Source organism: Neofelis nebulosa, chromosome 17 (assembly GCF_028018385.1).
Source record: "Neofelis nebulosa isolate mNeoNeb1 chromosome 17, mNeoNeb1.pri, whole genome shotgun sequence".
NCBI classification, from domain to species: Eukaryota; Metazoa; Chordata; class Mammalia; order Carnivora; family Felidae; genus Neofelis; species Neofelis nebulosa.
Genome location: NC_080798.1, coordinates 96,378 through 110,312, shown reverse-complemented (window position 1 = coordinate 110,312; position 13,935 = coordinate 96,378). Strand labels below are relative to the sequence as shown.

Here is a 13,935-nt window from a genome sequence, read left to right as displayed (position 1 = left end):
GGGAGGTGGGAGCTGCAGCCTCCAGTGACACAAGCCTCAAGAAGACATCTATTTTGCTTTCCTCTCCAAAGACCTTGTCTCAGTAGTTGTGCATGCAATTGGAGGAATAAATAGTATATCAAAGGACACAGGTTTAATAAGCCAAGGAGGGGTCAATGTGACCTGCAAACATTGAAAATCCTAAGCCAGGTCCTAGAGTCTTGGAACCAGTAGGTGATGAGAAGAGGCAGGTGACACTGGCTGACAGACCATCAAGGGAAGAACCTGTAAGGTTGCAATGGTCACAGACACATGAAAGGAGAAGATATTAAGCTCCTAATTGACTGGGCCTCATCAGCTGCCCGGGGGAGGCAGGACCTGCCCCTCACCCCCTACCACACCCTTACCACCACACACACAGCTTAGGTCAGAAGGCTCAGTCTCTACTCCCAGCTCAGAGTTCCCAACCTCCCTCCACCCTCCATTACTACTAGGCCAGCTTCTCACACAGGGCCTCCTTCTGTGGCAGCCACTGCCCCCAGGTAAAGCCCAGTGCTCAGTGCTAGCGGGGGTGGATAGTGCCAGATGTGAGATGCAGTCCCCAAGATTCACCTGAATTCACACACTTCTATCTGTCAGGAGCTTCCCCTTGCCAGGGGTCAGACATAAAGCTCGTCTCTGGAAAAATGCTTCCCAGTACAAGGCAGATAGGGTAGAGATTGAGGGACGTCCCAGGCAAGGCCAGTACCAGCAGTGGGGGATTTAGCTCTCCTGGCAGGACTGAGGAAATGAGGAGCCTTTTGGGATGGGGGAAGGGCAGTGGCAGGATCCCATTTCTAAACCAATAAGGTCTTGGAAGTTGCAGCTTGGATGAGGGCTGGCAGGAAACCCGGACCCAGGCCTTGGTGGAGCGTATAAAGGTGATAGGAGCAATGGGTCAGATGAGGCAAGGTGCCTATAGGACTTACCAAAAAGAAACATCCGGACAAGGATCAAGGACCGTTGAGGAGGGGGTGGAGGTGGAGATGGGGGTGAGGAATATTTGCAACATAGAAAAAGTTTAATTTGCTTTCATATGTAAAAAAACAAGAACATCCTACTAGTCTGTGGACCAAAGCCTGAGGAAATCATGTAGGAAGTAGGAGACCTAAACTAAATAATCATAATAACCCAACTACCATTGTCACTTCTGTGTCCCTTAACCGGGTCCTGTACTGGGCCTTTGAATTAATTTTGAAAATTAAAAACAAACAAAACAAAACAAAACAACAAACAAAACAAAAAACAAGAAACGCAGAGTACAATATAGCGTTTACAGTACAATATAGCGTATACAATATAGCGCTCCTACACTGGAGTACTCACATCCCCAAATTAGCAATGTTCTTGTTTTGTCCCTTTTGTTTTTTTGTTTTGTTTTTTGTTTTTTGTTTTTTTTGTTTTTTGTTTTTTTGGTCTTATTTTTAATAAACACACAAGAAAACAAAAGTTAAAATTTTATTTTCTTTTTTTTTAAGTAAAGCCTTTAGGCAAAGAAGAAAGCCCCTCGAGGTGGCACACCTGGGTACTTCTGTCCCTTAAAGGCCTCTTGTTTTACTCCAAGTTAAAAAATTTTTTAAATGTTTATTTGTATTTGAGAGAGACAGACAGATAGACAGACAGACGTTAGCATAGGAGGGGCAGAGAGAGATGGAGACAGAATCCGAAGCAGGTTCCATGCTCTGAGCTGTCAGCACAGCTGATGCGAACTCACTCACCAGCCCTGAGATCATGACCTGATCATAAAGATTAACTGACTGAGCCATGAGGCACCCCTACCCCCAGTTTAAAGGATCCACTGAATCCAGATTAATATGTTTTTTTTTTTACGTGTAACAATTTTTTTTTTAATTTTTTTTTCAACGTTTTTTTATTTATTTTTGGGACAGAGAGAGACATAGCATGAACGGGGGAGGGGCAGAGAGAGAGGGAGACACAGAATCGGAAACAGGCTCCAGGCTCCGAGCCATCAGCCCAGAGCCTGACGCGGGGCTCGAACTCACGGACCGCGAGATCGTGACCTGGCTGAAGTCGGACGCTTAACCGACTGCGCCACCCAGGCGCCCCGTCGTGTAACAATTTTTTAAAAAAATTTTTTTAACGTTTATTTATTCTTGAGACAGAGAGAGGCAGAGCGTGAACAGGGGAGGGGCAGAGAGAAAGGGAGACACAGGATCCGAACCAGGCCCCAGGCTCTGAGCTGTCAGCACAGAGCCCAACGGGGGAGGGGGGAGGCTCCAACTCATAGACTGTGAGATCATGACCCGAGCGAGCTGAAGTTGGATGCTTAACCGACTGAGCCACCCAGGCACCCCAAGTTTACTTATTTTTTTTTTTTTTTTTTTTAAATTTTTTTTTCAACATTTTTTATTTATTTTTGGGACAGAGAGAGACAGAGCATGAACGGGGGAGGGGCAGAGAGAGAGGGAGACACAGAATCGGAAAAAGGCTCCAGGCTCCGAGCCATCAGCCCAGAGCCTGACGCGGGGCTCAAACTCACGGACCGCGAGATCGTGACCTGGCTGAAGTCGGACGCTTAACCGACTGCGCCACCCAGGCGCCCCAATTTTTTTAATGAGCCTTAAACTCACCACCCCTAGACCAAGAGTTGCATGCTCTTCTGATCGAGCCAGCCACGTGTCCCTAAAATTCAATCATTTTTAGTAAATTTACCATGTGTGTAATCCTTAGCATCCTCCTGTTTTAAAACATTTCTATCATCCCCAATGAGATACCTCCACCCATTTGCTGTGATTCCCTATGGCCTGTCCCAGGCAACCACTAATCTAACGTCACCATAGATTAGCCTGTGCTGGACATTTCACATCAATGAAATCACACAATACGAGGTTTGGGTCACTTTGCTTTAGGCTTCTGTGCCACCTAGATGTTGTTAAATTTGTTTAGTTGGATTTTTTGTTGTGCCCTTGGCTTTGGTCTAAAAAGCATTTCCCTGTCACGGTAGGCAACTGAGGCAGAAAAGTCTCTAGCCCTGCTTCTTTCAGCTGCCCTCCTGCTGGACCCATGCCCTCCTTCATGACTTGGTCTATTCTCCATGCTACCCTCTTTGTGCTTGAGACACTGTATCTATCCTTCTCTTTTAACGTCAGGATGCATCTTTTAAAAACGAGGGTGGTTTCCTAGTTGCCTGTCTTTGGAAGCTTCCTCATTCCTTAGCATGCTTGGTCCCCATCCCCAAGTCACCAACTATTCACAAATGAGCTTTGACAGGTGATTTGTCTCTGCCAGGAACCCATTCAGAACTGCTCAGGTTCCTTGCTCCCTGTTGGTCTAGAAGCTCCCTCACCCTTTTAAAATTAAGGTGAAATTCACATAACACAAAATTAACCATTTTAAAGTGAACAATTCAATGGATTTTAGTATAGTTACATGTTATGTAACCAGTATCTCTATCAAGTTCCAAAACATTTTGCTCAATCCAAAATAAAAACTTGTTTTGGAGCCTGGGTGGTTCAGTCAGTTAAGCATTTGGCTCTGGGTTTCAGCTCAGGTAATGATCTCATGGTTTGTGGGTTTGAGCCCCGCATCAGGCTTTGTGCTGACAGCATGAAGTCTGTTTGAGATTCTCTCTCCCCTCTCTCTCTGCCCCTGCCCTGCTCTCTCTCTCAAAATAAATAAATAAACTTAAAAAAATAAATAAAAACTTGTACTCATTGGAAGTAACTCCTCATTTTCCCCTTCCTCAGCTCTTGGCAATGACTAATCTACTTCCTGTCTCCTTAAGTTTGCATATTCTGGATATTTCGTGTAAATGGAATCGTCTAATATGTGATCTTTCATGTCTGATTTCTTTTAATTGGTGTGATCTTTTCAAGGTTCATCTATGTTGTAGTACGTATCAATTCATTTCTTTTTATGGCTGAATTAGACTCCATTGTATGGAAATACATCTATTTATCCATTTTTCCAGCCATCGTTTGATGGACATTGAGTTGTTTATACCTTTGGCTATGTAGTGCTGCTATAAATTCCTGTACAAGGATTTGTTTGAATATGTTTTCAATTTGGGGAGGTATGTATATACCTATAAGTTAATTGCTGGATCATATGGTAAATCTATGTTTAACTGTTTGAGGCATAGCCAAACTTTTTTTTTTATAGGTAGTGCACCATTTTACATTCTCACCAGCAATAAAGGAGTATTCCAAGTCCTCCATATCCCTTCCATCACTTGCTATTGTCCTTTTTAAAAAAAATTTTTTTTTCCATTAATTTTGAGAGACAGAGAGAGAGCACAAGTTGGGGAAGGGCAGAGAGAGAAGGAGGCAGAGAATCCAAAGCAGGCTCCAGCCTCTGAGCTGTCAGCACAGAGCCCGATGTGGGGCTTGAACTCACAAACCATGAAATCTTGACCTGAGCCAAAGTCAGATGCTTACCCGACTGAGCCACCCAGGCACCCCCCTCTCTCTTTTTTTTTTAAGTGGATGTGAACTGGTTCAATTTGCACTTCCCTTATGACAAATAATGTAGAATTTATTTTCATGTTATTATTGTCCATGCCATTTGTATGAAAGTTGTATTAATGTATAGTTTAAACTATTTTTAATAATTTTTTAATGTTTATTTATTTTTGACAGAGAGAAAGAGACAGAGCACCAGCAGGGGAGAGGCAGAGAGAGAGAGAGAGAGACAGAATCTGAAGCAGGCTCTAGGCTCTGAGCCGTTTGTCAGCACAGAGCCCAGACATGGGGCTCAAACTCACAAACCGTGAGATCATGACCCAAGCCAAAGTCAGATGCTTAACCGACTGAGCCACCCAGGTGCACCTAGTTTAAACTATTTTTTTATTAATTAATTATTATTTTTTTTTTCAGTAATCTCTACACCCAATGTGGGGCTTGAACTCACAACCCTAAGATCAAGAGTTGGATGCTTTTCTGACTGAGCCAGCCAGATGCCCATAAAGTATAGTTTATATGCCATAAAATACACCCATTGCAGGTAGCCTTCAAAGCTTCTGAGCAAATTAATATTCATCATGGTGCAGCTATCACCACAATCCAGTTTAATTTATTTTTATTTAAAAAGTTTTTTAAAAAATGTTTTATCTTTATTTATTCTGAGAGAGAGAGTGTATGCCTGCATGCACAAGCAGGGGAGGGGCACAGAGAGAGGGAGAGACAATCTCAAGCAGGCTCTGTGCTGCCAACACAGAGCTTGATGTAAGGCTTGATCCCATGAACAGTGAGATCATGACCTGAGCCAAAATCAAGAGTTCAACGCTTAACCAACTGAGCCACCCAGGTGCCCCACACCAAAGTTATTTATTTATTTATTTTTATTTATTTATTTGCTTATTTATTTATATAATTTATTTATTTTGAAAGAGAGAGAGCAGAAGAAGGGCAGAGAGAGAGAGAGGGAGAGAGAGAGAACCTCAAGCAGGCTCTGCACTGTCAGTATAGAGCCTGATGAGGGGCTCAAACCCACAAACTGTAAAATCATGAACCTACCTAAAACAAGAGCCAGACGCCCAACGAACTGAGCAACTCAAGCACTCCAAGTTTTTTCTTTTTAAGTAATCTGTACACCCACCGTGCAGCGTGAACTCAGAACCCTGAGATCAAGAGTCACATCGTCCACCAAATGAGCCAGCCAGGCACACCACCACCATCAGGTTTAGAACATTATCCTTCATCTTAAAACTTCCTTTGTACAGTCTGCATCCATTTCTGTTCCACCCTGGAAGCCATTGATCTGGTGTCTGGCTAGAGATTTACAGCTCCCTCTGTGAAAACAAATAGAGGACAGTGGACCTCAGTTTCTGGTAGGACATCTCTTGCTTCTGGATGGGCCCACTGGCTACTTCTCTCCCTTCTTCCAGCATTTCATAGATGAGAAACTAGATCTAGAGATTTGGGTTTCAGGCCAAACATTACTGGCTACAACCTGTCAGAGCATGTTGGATGGGTCCCATTGCATCTCATGAAGGATCTTAGTGTTTGTGACCCTAATGTGGGGGTAGTGACAGCCTGACTGTCTACTTCCACTCATGTGTTCCCTCCCAGATGATCATATTCATACCACACCCTCTAGTCACCTCGTATCGTATACAATTGATAATCTTGACCTGCTCAGGAATCTCACAATGGGTTGGAAAATGATATTTTATGAATTCCAGAATTTAATTATCTAAGCAAGAACTGGGGCCACGTGTTACCATCAAATACAGTTCCCCTTGGAAAGGCAGGATCAGTGTTGATTTCCCAGAGCAAGGGGCCAGTCAAAAGTGATGTCATATGGTGACAGATGGGCTTACTTTCCTGGCTCTCTCCTTTTTGAGAACACTTAAGGACTCATGTGTAGGGTGGATTCATTGTATGTCAGCCAAAGACCATCAGTATTTTTCTGATACTTGAGTTGTGACATCAGGTTTGGTTTCTGTGTCCTTTTAATATATTCCTGTTATTCTTTGGGTGTTTATTTTGTGGCATAACAAGATGTTGCAGGTTCACCTGGGACTTTCTCTGTTTAGTTTTGGAATCAATCATTTCTCCCAGGAGCCCTGGTTTCTTTCTGCAGGAAAAGGGATGAAATTCTGGGCTGTGGAAGTCTCCTGTCCTTTCCCTCCTTGCCCTGCTTGGGAGTCGCAGATTCTCTTGGGAAGGAAGCAGATGGAAAGGGTGAGGGCACCCTGAGACCAAAGTGCGTTGGACTCCTGCAGCCCGTGGGGCTATGGACAACTCCTATTCTCTGAAGATTGGTTTTCCCATCTGTGAAATGTGGACTGCAGTAGGCAGAAAAATGGTCCCTAAAAATATATACATCCTAATCCCTGCCCCCTTGAAGTGTTATATATTAAGAAAAGGAATCTTTGCAATTGTTGTGTTTTTTCCCCCAATTATTTCAAGATACTTTATTTTTATTTATTATTATTTATTATTAAAAATTTAATGTTTATTTTTGAGAGCGAGCAGAGAGAGAGGGAGACAGAGAATCCAAAGCAGGCTCCAGGCTCTGAGCTGTCAGCACAGAGCCTCATGTGGGGCTCAAACCCACAAACCGTGAGATCATGACCTGAGCCATAGGTGGACGCTTAACCGACTGAGTCACTCAGGTGCCCCCAAGATACTTTATTTTTATTTTATTTTATTTTTTTATTTTTTATTTTTTTTTCTTTTAATTTTTTTTTTCAACATTTTTTAATTTATTTTTGGGACAGAGAGAGACAGAGCATGAACGGGGGAGGGGCAGAGAGAGAGGGAGACACAGAATCGGAAACAGGCTCCAGGCTCCGAGCCATCAGCCCAGAGCCTGACGCGGGGCTCGAACTCACGGACCGCGAGATCGTGACCTGGCTGAAGTCGGACACTTAACCGACTGCGCCACCCAGGCGCCCCGATACTTTATTTTTAAAACAAGTCACAGCACTAAGCTTTCGGCCCATTCTGTTGACGCACAAGCTACAAATGTTTGCCCAGCAGCTGAGGGGAATTCTTTAGTGAAGTGAATAAAAATCCATATAAAACAAATATTCAAATAGTTTCCATAGGAACACAGATAAGTGACCCCTCTCCTAGTCTTCCGTATTGGTGCATCCGTGCCAACCCTACTCACAAAGACATTTCAAAACTAGTGCTAATTAAGTGAAACGGTCCCCCCAAATCCCATAATTCAAGCTAGACTCGAAGTTAACAGCTCCAGGAGCGGCACCTACACGTTAAATCCAGGCAGCCGGGGGCGCTTCATCTGCTCTCTCCAGCGCAGGACACCGACAGTGCGCTGACGTCCTGCTCCTCCACTTCGGGCGGAAGTCGTGGTTCTGGATCTGCTGCATCCGTTGCCATGGAATCTTTGCAATTGTAATTAAAGATCTTGAAATGGGGAAATTATCCTGAGGTATTCGGATGGGCTGTTAATGTAAAATCACACGCATCCTTATCAGAGTGAGGCAGAGGGAAATTTGACAATCCGTTTGCTCAAGCTACCATTACAAAGTACCATAGCTGGGTGGCTTAAACAACCCAAACTTACTTCTCACAGTTCTGGAGGCTGGGAAGTCCAAGATAAAGGTGCTGGCAAAGTAGATGTCATTCTTAGGCTTCTTCTCTTGGCTGGTAGGAGGCTGCTATATCACTGTGTACTCACATAAGCTCTTCTTTGTCACCACAGCAAGCTCTCTAGTGTCTCATTTAAAAACATTAAAAAAAATTTTTTTTTAATAGGCTCCATTCCCAATATGGGGCTTGAACTTACAACCCTGAGATCAAGAGTTGCATGCTCTACCAACTGAGCTACCCAGTTAACCCTCATTTAAAATTGGGCCTGGGGGGCTCAGTCGGTTAAGTATCCGACTTCAGCTCAGGTCATGATCTCATGGTTAGTGAGTTCTAGCCCCATGTCAGGTTCTGTGCTGACAGCTCAGAGCCTGCTTCCGATTCTGTGTCTCCTTCTCTCTCTGCCCCTCCCCCACTTGTGCTCTGTCTGTCTCTCTCTCTCGAAAATAAACATTAAAAAAAATTACTTGTGTCATTGGCATACAATATTATATTTGTTTCAGGTATACAACATAGTGATTCAACAATTATATACGTGATGAAATGCTCACCATGGGGTGCCTGGGTGGCTCAGTCCATTAAGTAAACTTCAGCTCAGGTCATGATCTCATGGTTTGTGAGTTTGAGCCCCACATTGGGCTCTGCGCTGAAGAGCTCAGATCCTCTGTCTCTCTCTCTCTCTCTGTCTCTCCCCTGCTGCACTCTCAAAAATAAATAAACCTTTTCTCTCCATATTATAAGCCTTTATCAAAAGATTAAAGAGTTCATAGAGACAGTGGATTAGTGGTTGCTAGGGTCTGATGGGAGAGGGAATGGGGAGTGAGTGCTGATGGATACAAGGTTTTCTTTTGAAGTGATGAACACATTTTAGAACTGGATAGAAGTAGTGATTGTACAACATTGTGAATGTATGAAATGCCGTCGAATGTATACTTTAAAATAGCTAAAATGAGGGGCACCCGCGTGGCTCAGTCGGTTAAGCATCTGACTTGGGCTCAGGTCATGATCTCGCAGTCTGTGGGTTTGAGCCTGGCATCGGGCCCTGTCCTGTCAGCTGAGAGCCTGGAGCCTGCTTGGGATTCTGTGTCTCCCTCTCTGCCCCTCCCCCGATTACACTCTGTCTGTCTGTCTGTCTGTCTCTCTCAAAAGTGAATAAGCCTTAAAAAAAAAAGAAGCTAAAATGATAAATTTGATGTTATGTGAATTGTAACTCAATTAAAAAAAAAGATTAAAAAGTAAGATAGCCCAGGGGTGACTGACTGGCTCAGTCAGTAGAGCATGTGACTCTTGTTGGTGTCATGAGTTCAAGCCTCACATAGGGCATAGAGCCTACTTAAAATAAAAAAAACAAAAACAAACAGTAAACCCTAACCTCATCTTGTAGCTCACAAAACTGGCAGGGTCAAGACAGTCATCATCTTCATGCATTAATTTGTCCTTTTTTTTTTTGTTTTTTTTTGTTCTTTTACACATTTACTGAGTGTCTACTATGGGGCAGGCCCTGGGTTCAGCATGGTAGATGCAGCAGTTTGATTTGCTCTAGTTGAAATGTGAAGGGAGAGAAGGAATCAGTGAGAAAGAGGTGTGGAAGAATATTCTAGGCAGAATAAACAGAACCTGCAAAGGCACTGAGATGGGAACAACAGGTTGGCTAGTGTGGCTGGGGTCAAGTGGTGAGGTTGGAGATCAGCAGGGACAGTCTAGGGTTCTCACCAAAAAATGATTAAAAAAAGGTTTTTTTAATGTTTATTTTTGAAGGAGAGAGAGAGACAGAGCATGAGTGGAGGAGGGGCAGAGAGAGGGAGACACAGAATCTGAAGCAGGTTTCAGGCTCTGAGCTGTCAGCACAGAGCCTGATGAGGGGTTTGAACCCATGAACCGTGAGATTTTGACCTGAGCCAAAGTCGGACACTTGACTGACTGAACTACACAGGTGCGCCCAAAAATGATTTTTATGTGTGTGGTAAAATACTGTGTGGGTAGGCCCATTTACATGTGAATTTTTTTTAATAAATACAGTATAGTACTGTAACTGTATTTTTTCTTGTTAAAAAATTTTTAAAAATATTTGTTCATTTTTGAGAGAGAGAGAGAGAGAGAGAGGACAAGCAGGGGAGGGGCAGAGAGAGAGAGAGAGAGAGAGAGAGAGGGAGACACAGAATCTGAGGCAGGCTCTAGGCTCTGAGCTGTCAGCACAGAGTCTGATGTGGGGTTAGAACCCACAGACTGAGATCATGTACTGAGCCGAAGTCGGATGCCCAATAGACTGAGCCACCCAGACTCCCCTTTAAGATTTTATTTTTAAGTAATTTCTACATCCAATGTGGGGCTTGAACTCACAATCCCAAGATAAAGAATAGCATGCTCTATGGACAGCCAGCCAGGTGTCCCAAGGTTCAGTTGCATTTTATTTTATTATTCATTTATTTATTTTAAAAAAAGTTTATTTATTTTGTGAAAGAGAGAGAGCGTGAGTGCACAAGTGAGCAGGGGGAGGGGCAGAGAGAGGAAAGAGAGAACCCTAAGCAGGCTCTGCGCTGTCAGTGTGGAGCCTGATGCGGGGCTTGATCCCACGACCATGGGCTGGTATCAAGAGTCGGACGCTCAACCAACAGAGCCATCCAGGTGCTGTATTTTATGTATACAATTGTATTTTAAAGTATACAATTCAGGGGCGCCTGGGTGACTCAGTCGGTTGAGCGTTGGACTCTTGATTTCAGCTCTGGACATGATCCCAGGATCGTGGTGCGTCAGGCTCCGTGTTGGGTGTGAAGCCTGCTTAAGATTCTCTCTCTTTCCCTCTGCCCCTGTCCCCTGCTCACACTTTCACATGTTCTGTTTCTTTCAAAAAAAGAAAAGAAAAGAAAAGAATTCCAGTGGCATTAAGTACATTCATGATGTTGTACAACTGTCACAATACCTAGTTCCCAGATGAAGTCTGTGAAGATGGAGAAAGAGATTGGAATGATGCAGCCAGAAGACCTCCCCAGGAAGTGGCTTTGGCAGTGACACCTGAAGTTTACAGGGCAAGCCAGGTGTAGGTGTGGAATTTGGGTAAGACAGAGAGTGGCTGTCTGCAAGTAGGTGCCCCAAAGAAGCAGTGGGCAGGCCACGTCTGGCATGGGTGTAGTCTGAGTGACTCTTATGCATTGTTTTATCCCTTGAGCTCTGTCTGCAAGGCCAGAATATAGACAGTTTCCAGTGGTCCAGGACTGGGAAGTGTGAAATGCTATAAAGGGTGAACAAGCACAGAGGATGAGAGTATAAGGTGCCAGTGACTACTTGATCTGGCCTACTGAGGGGTACGGAGCCAAGATGTACCCATGTCATGCCATGTACTTCTGGACCTCTGAGCAAAGGTTCTGTCTTGGCCTGGGGTGTCCCCTGGTGCTTCTCTCAGTCTGTCTGAGCCTGGTTTTCCGTTGATTCCCCCTCCCCCAGTATGGTCCCAGCACTTACAGAAGACTTGGTTTATGCATTTGGACAATGGAGCTGGCAGTGGCCCAGTACCTGATATGGTGGTTATACTCTGATTGTGTGGCTGCCATGTATTGGGAAGGAAAGTACTAGGCCCAGGAGGAAGGAGGTACTGTTTAGAGAGAAAAGCAGGAATCACTGAAAGCACAGGGTCAGTTGCCATAGTCTATTGCAGGGCAATACCAGAGGACCCAATCTAAACCTATCCCTAGGCAGCTGTTCAGCAACCTCTTGGATCCCCCAGAAATCTCCTACCATTCCTGACTTCACTGATCTCTCAGTGCCTGGTCGGCCTCAGGACCTCTGCACTTGTTTCCGCCCAGAATTGTCCTTCCCACAGGTGTTTGGGGGTAGCGCTTAGGAAAGTCCACTCCTACACTCTTTACCATCACTTTCCTTTTTTCAATGTTTTTTATTTTTGGGAGAGAGAGAGAGCAATAGGGGGCTGGGGGCAGAGAGAGAGGGACACAGATCCAAAGGGGCTTTGTACTGACAGCAGAGAGCTCGGTGCAGGGCTCGAACTCACAAACCGTGAAATGATTACCTGAGCCAAAGTCAGACACACAACCAACTGAGTCACACAGGCGCTCCTACCATCACCTTTTTATTTTGACTGTCTGGCCCTGACACCCTGGTGTCTGCCCCAGAGGTTAGGGTAGGTATGAGTCACCCCCTCCCAGTGATTTTGGGGCACAGTGAGGAGTGGGGTTATGGAAAATGCTCAGCACGTATCACTATTCGCACCTCACCCAGCGTGCTAGCCAACTTTCCTTCCCTGTTATCTCAGTAAGCAAGAGTCTGAGGCAAGGGCCTTGGGTTAGCTGCATGGAGAGGGCGGGCCACTCAATCGTGGGGCGTGGCCCGGGGGGGGGGATACATCTAAGGGGGAGGGGCGGGGCCTGGATTTGGGGGCTGCGGCGAGGCTGGAACAAAGGCAGGCACAGAGACAAAGCCCCGCGGTCCCCCAACCCCCCCGGGAACAAAGGGTACACCCCTCCCGGTAGGGCCAGACTTGCCTGTACCGCCACCACGCGTGGGCGCCCGGTTCAGCCCGCAGCTTTTGCATTTGAACTCGGTGACGCCTAGTAGGGTCTTAGGGCCGGACTCACGGCCATCCGGCATGCTCTCTCCATCCTCTCAAAAGCTGAACCCCGCCCCCCCCCCCCCCCCCCCCACCTCCTTTAGCCTCGTCCTGAAACTAGAGATCTCAGCACCAAGGAGCCCTGCAAAAGGGGTCAAGGGCCACCCCAAGGACCATCTCGGAGGCATCCATCCCTCGAGTTTTCTTCGTGCGTAATGTCCTCAGACAGGATCCCCTCCCAGACTCTGCTCCCACCTCAAACTGGATCAAACTGGAGCTCTCTGCCTCCGCCATAGGCCCAGCTTGGACAGGACTTCTTTCTCCCCAGGAGACCCTGCCTAGCTCCAGGATTCTCCACAGAATTTGCTTCCTCCTCAGGATCCACAGAAAGGCCGTGTTTCTCTCCAACAGGATTCCGCCCCCCCCACCCCCGCCCCCAGGCCTTGTTCTCTCCATCTGATAGAATTCCCCCCAGACATTGTTTCCTCTCTCAGACAGGACTCCTCCACCCCTCCACCCCCAACCCCGCACAGATCCTGCTCCCAACTGAGGCAGGATTCCTTCCCCGATGAATCTTGCTTCCTCTCTTAGGTGGGATTCTCCCTAAACAGACTCTGTTTTCTTCTCAGACAGGATTCACCGTCACCCCGCCCCGACCGTGCTTCCTTCCTTAGAATTCTCCCACTATTCAGGTTCATTCAGTTCTTCCACCTGGAAAAGCATCCAAGTCAGCGCAGCGGCTGGCTAAAAGATGCGAAGGGGACGCTTGGGGGGTCAGGCGGGATTTCACAAGACTCGTTGCTCTGTAGCCCCTTGGAATCTATTTGCTTTAGGCAGGTTTCAGTGTCTGTCACGTTAAACAATAAAACAGTTAAAACGCAAAAGTCAGCCACTTGGCCCAGAAGGGGACTTCCTCCTGGCATGGGACCCACCGCCCCGCTCCCTGGACCCAATGTCTCCCTTCGCTTTTGGCCCCGCCTCTTTCCCCAACGCTTGTGGACGCAGCGACTGGAGACTTCTCCGGCCTGGCCTAAGGGGCGGGGATTGAGGTGGTGGCCTGGACTGCCAAATCTCCTGCGCAGTTTCGCGGCCAGGGGATAGAGCTGGAGGGGGAGCACCATCTGGTTAAAGGTGCGCGCGCCCCGCCCGCATACTCTGTTGCGGCCGTGATGTCAATCGCCCCGCCCCCGCCGCGCAGGCGGCGCCGGGATAGTGTAGGCGGAGGTAGGAAGACCCGGCTCAGGCGCGTGCGTACTCGCGGCCTCGCCTCAGGCGGCCGACCCGGGCCCCGCCCCCGGGCGCAAGGCACCCAGCGCGCTTGCGCGACGGCGTCGGCGCCAG

The 13,935-nt window shown here is 46.5% G+C and overlaps 1 long non-coding RNA gene across 2 annotated transcripts; it reads right to left on the bottom strand.

Annotated features, from left to right (window-relative positions):
- Positions 1-5,392: 5,392 nt before the first annotated feature.
- Positions 5,393-13,860, bottom strand: LOC131499616 (uncharacterized). 2 transcript variants are annotated; one of them, XR_009255979.1, is made up of 5 exons: positions 13,306-13,860; positions 8,014-8,159; positions 7,697-7,891; positions 6,495-6,637; positions 5,393-5,767 (listed from the first exon to the last, which is right to left on the bottom strand). It is a non-coding gene; the product is annotated as an uncharacterized LOC131499616 (long non-coding RNA). The 2 variants fall into 2 exon arrangements; XR_009255978.1 differs by having other exon boundaries at positions 8,014-8,166; positions 13,306-13,859.
- Positions 13,861-13,935: the final 75 nt, after the last annotated feature.